The sequence below is a fragment of the Cynocephalus volans genome, chromosome 16 (genome assembly GCF_027409185.1).
Source record: "Cynocephalus volans isolate mCynVol1 chromosome 16, mCynVol1.pri, whole genome shotgun sequence".
NCBI classification, from domain to species: domain Eukaryota; kingdom Metazoa; phylum Chordata; class Mammalia; order Dermoptera; family Cynocephalidae; genus Cynocephalus; species Cynocephalus volans.
Window position 1 is genome coordinate 21,151,752 of NC_084475.1, and position 5,009 is coordinate 21,156,760.

At 49.8% G+C, this 5,009-nt stretch overlaps 1 non-coding gene across 1 annotated transcript; it reads right to left on the reverse strand.

Moving 5' to 3' along the window:
* Nucleotides 1–1,536: 1,536 nt before the first annotated feature.
* On the reverse strand, nucleotides 1,537–1,722 carry LOC134365335 (small Cajal body-specific RNA 16). The gene has a single exon (XR_010022039.1). It is a non-coding gene; the product is annotated as a small Cajal body-specific RNA 16 (non-coding RNA).
* Between the last annotated feature and the right edge of the window lie 3,287 nt (nucleotides 1,723–5,009).

The window sequence follows — 5,009 nt, forward strand, 5'->3', positions numbered from 1 at the left end:
TAAAATGAGAGCACGTGAGGGTCTCTCTCTCTGCTCCACCATTCTGCCATGTTAGACCTCTGTGTCACTGTCACCACCAACAGGGCCTTCACCAGATATGGTCCCTGGACTTTGGACTTGCCAGCCTTCAAAACTGTAAGCAATAAATATTGTTTCTTTACAGATTACCCAGTTCTGGGTATTTTGTTATAAGCAAGAGAAACAGACTAATACACATACCCTCTGAGTCAGATGATATAATGCTTTCACCATTGCAGGTACTTAAATGTGCTGGAGGTGTCACTTCTCAATGTGTGTTGGCAACAAAACAAGCAAAGACAAGAGAAGGAAGAACGCTGCTTCATGAAGGAGCAGGCTAAATTATAGCCAAGAAAATAAACATAAAATTTCCAGTTACTATGTTTAAATCAACATGAGGATTCTCCCCAGAGTGGTACCTGTCTCAGCCTTTATCCAAGAAGGGAAGATGTGTAAAAGGCATCTGCGTGCCATGATTCCCATAAAGGCGTCACTGCTCCCTCCAATGTCTTCCAGACCTGCGCTGTCCAATACAGCAGCCACTGGCCACACATGGCTATTTAAATTAAAGTTAAAATTGAAAATCCAGTCCCTCAGTTGCGCCGGTCACGATGCAAGTGTTCAGCAGCCACATGTGGCTTGTGGTTGCTCTGAACAGCACAGATATAGACCATTTCTGCCATTGCAGAAAGCTCTGTTGGACAGCACTGCTCTGTACATAGTGATCTTTTGAAATTAAAAGATTTTTGCACATGATCCTCTTGTTTAAAACTCATGCCGGTATCCCACTATTCTTGGGACAAAGACCAAAATCCTCACATGAACCACAAAGCCCTGTGTGGCGTGGCCGTTCCCCACCTTTTCGGCTGCATTCCATACCACTTTCCATCTTGTTTTCTGGGCAACAATGGCTTTCTTTCAGTTCTTTCAACAGCCACATTTGCCAGGCCACTGGGCCTTTGTACATGCTGTCCCCTGGCCCTCCCTGCAAACTCCTGCTCATCCTTCAGAGTTCTGCTTAAGGGTCCCGTTTCAGGACAGCCTTCCAGTCTCCACCAGGCTCCTTGTGATATATATTCTTATAGGACTGTGCTTTCCTGCAGAGCATTCACCTCAGCCTGAATTATACTTTTTTTTTTTTTTTTTTTGTCTTTTTCGTGACCAGCACAGCCAGTGAGTGCACTGGCCATTCCTATATAGGATCCGAACCCGCGGCGGGAGCGTCGCCGCGCTCCCAGCGCCGCACTCTCCCGAGTGCGCCACGGGCTCTGCCCTGAATTATATCCTCTTAAGTGTGAGCAATAAACCTTGTCTTCCCAACTGGGCTGTAGCTCCCTGGTAACGAGGGTCATGTCTGTTTTGTTCATCTCTGTGTCCCTAACACTTAGCATGGTGCCTGGCCAAAAATCAACAAATATTTACTTAATGAAACAAATCACATCAACATTGTCCATGGAATTTTCAAAACTACCGGCTCTGTGACGCTAACTACATTTAGTTTCTTCTTTCAGCGTTAAGTCCTGTTTGCAGTATCATACATGATCATCGAACTGCTGCTGGAATGCTCACACCTGTTACTGCAAGTTCACAACCCAGGAAAGACGTCTCCTGGGAGTTTACTTTAGGTCAGGGTCGGGCTGCCTGGTACAAGGCTGCACCCACACCAGGCAGGTTCAACAACACAGGAGCATTTCCCCAGACCCTGCCTGAGAACACTCCATGCTTTACATACCTGGGTCCCCCAAACTGAGATCACTCGGAAAGCTCCCATCGACGAGGAACATGAGGAAATCATCACCGCATCCCTTCGCCCAGTCGTCGGGGGCTGGTTACTTCTCATTTCCTGTGGAAACCCTGGGGAAAAAATAGTACAACGTGCTCTAAAAGGACAAAAGTCACTGATGCTTAGCACAATCCCCGGAAGCCGAGCTAACCCAGAGGGGACGCCCAGGCTCTTCGGCGGCCACAGCGCCTCCCACAACCCCTCCCTCCGATTTCGGTGGCCGCATTCCCTTTGTCTCCTCCCGTCCAAGCCCCGCTGCTACAAGGAGCGCAATCCCTGCAGTCCCGGCCCTGCGGAGAGCTCCGGTCACCCGGGCCACGGCCGGTCAGGGCCTCCCGGCCCCCTACGGAGCTTCGTAACCGCCCCGGAGCGGGGCCCGACGCCGCGGGCTGGGCCGGTGGCAGCGGAGGCCGCGGCCAGGGCTGGCCCGCGTCGCCCTGCCGGCCGGGAGTCGGCGACAAGGAGGAGGGGAGAGTGGGTTCCCCTCGGACGGGACACAACACGGGTCTCAACTCGCTTCCCACCATCTTGGGCGGAAGCAGCCCGGAAACGCACTGCCGACCGGAAGTGTGGGCTTACCATCGAGACAGCAGCTAGAGGGCCATCTTCGAATTTGAATCTGGGTCCTCCAAGGCGGTGTTAAAGGGACCGCAGCCAGAGAGGTGGCATTAACGGAGACGAGAGCCGTGGGGGGAGGGGAGGGCCCTAGAGCGAGGGAAGCAGAAGGGACATCCCGTTTCTTGAAAGCCTTCTAGGTGCCTGGAGTCCTGAGTGCACTGTCCCGTTACTCCTCATGCAGCTCCGGTGCGCCAGAGAGGCTGAGTTACTTCCCGAGCGCATCCAGGACGTGGCAGAGCCGGGTTCAAACCCCAGTCCTTCTGCTCCAAACCCAGTGCTCTTTTCACCACTATCCCAGCTGGAAGGGAGAGAAAGCTCGGAGGGGCTACTTGACGATAAAGGCTGACTTTGCCTATTCGGACATTGGCTGAAACTCCTCTCCTCCCCCCTGATTCGGGGATGTGAACCCTTGAGCTTGGTTTTACAGCACCGCACTCTAACCACTGACCTAACCGGCCAGCTGCGCTAGTCACCTTATTCCTCCAAGAGATGAGCACTTGGCAAATTCCCAAGAGTTCAATGCCACGACCAAGGAAGGCTTTGCCGGGGCTGTGGGTATTACAGAACCTTGGAGGATATCAGAGATCATCACCTTCCTTGGCTTAAACCATTCACCAGCACTCTGCTTTCTGTAGCAGTCACAAACTAGCAGCGTGGCCCAGCTTGCCAGATGGCTTGCTTGATTCACAAGGGTTCGGGTTTGTTTTATGCCGTTAGGCGGGGCAGTACTCTCTGGTTAGCCACAGGCCCTCTCCAGGTTTCTGGACATGGGTCTGGGTTTCTAGCCACTCCTTGAGGTTTCAGGTCCCTCCTTTATGCCCTCCCCTAGAGGAAATTTACTGTTGCCAGTTAGACCTGTTTTCAGCACCAACATGGGAGAAATGAGACCACAAAGGGCTGGCTCCTGCAAATCCAGTGGCTGGGCATGCTCAGTGGAGAGGGGGTATGTAACCCTGGTAGCTGAATGACCTTCCACTACAGGAGCTAGAGAGCACAGAATATTCTCAGATATGTCTGGTGCCTGTGATAGGATTTGACCCATGAACATGCTCCAAGAAGAGACCAGCTGAGCATGTGGAAGACTATGTCACACAACTGGGAACCTTTTTTATTGAATATTCATTAGACAGTGAAACTATAAAAGCCAGATCCCAGCAGAAGGCAGGGCTGGTGCTCACTGTCCTGGAGGGAGCCTGCACTCTGCCTGTGGAGTGCGTGTTTGTTTCTTTTCATATCAAAATTACCTTCAGGGAGCAGCTGCTCCGTCTCTTGAGCCAGCCTGCACTCAGTACAGAACTTTACCTTGTGTATTGCTTGCTTTTGTGATAAACTTGGTGTGAGCCCTGCTCAGTCTCTGGAGCTACGCCACTCTCTCTCTCCCTCTCCCCCTCTCTGTCAGATCTGTAACTCTTCTTTGTTACATTTAAGCTGTTCTCACTTTGTCCTGTGACTCCACTGGAATTCTTTCCTCTGGCAGAGTCAAGAACCCGCCACAGGAAAGGCGGGAGGATGGGGTGGGTTGGGACTGACTACTGGGACCCCCCCAGACATCAGTCGGTGCTTCTCAAGTTGTGTGATCTCTCACGCCAGCACCACCCGTGAGTGACCAACCAATACCTCCCTGTTTTCTCTGTCCTCTGCGTGGGCCAAGTGTGATCATCTGTCCCTACTAAAAATTTAGCCAACAAACATCCTACCCTAGAAGTCTCCCTCTATGAAATTCAATGTCATCTAATTATTGTTTCCACAACTGTGTTATGCCTTTAAAAACAGGAGTTTTGGGCCGACCCTGTGGCTCACTCGGCTGAGTGTGGCGCTGGGAGCGCCAAGGCCGTGGGTTCAAATCCTACATAGGGATGGCCGGTGCGCTCACTGGCTGAGTGCAGTGCGGACGACACCAAGCCAAGGGTTACAATCCCCTTACTGGCTTAAAAAAAAAAAAAAAAAAAAAACAGGAGTTTTAAAGTTTATCTGGCTTTTTCCTACTCATTGTGTTGGGCTGTTGCAACATCTATATCCTCCTGAGAAGCTAAAGGCATTGCACATTTGTTTTTTAACAGCTTTTATTGAGATAAAATGTACATGCCATACAATTCATCCATTTAAAGTGTGTGATTTGATGGATTTTAGTACACTCAGAGTTTTGCAATCATCAAGCAATTGCAGAACACTTTCATTACTCCAAAACTAAATCCCTCAGTCATCATCCCCAATTATTCCATCCCCTCCAACCCCAGGCAACCATTAATCTACTTTATTTTCCTACAAATATCCTCATTTGGGACATTTAATAAAAAGGGTATCATACATTATGGGGCACTTTGTGACCGGCCTCTTTCACTCAGCATAATGTTTTCAAGGTTCATGCAAAGTTATAGCATGTGTCAGTTCTCCAGTGCTTTTTATGACTGAATGTTTATTTACATGGATATCCCACATTTTGTTTGTTCATTCATCAGTTCATGGACACTTGGCTAGTTCTACCTTTGGACTGTTGTGAATAATGCTGCAATGACCATTTGTATTCAAGGTTTTGTGTGGATGCATGGTTTTATTTCTCTTGGCATATACCTAGGAGTGGAATTGCTGG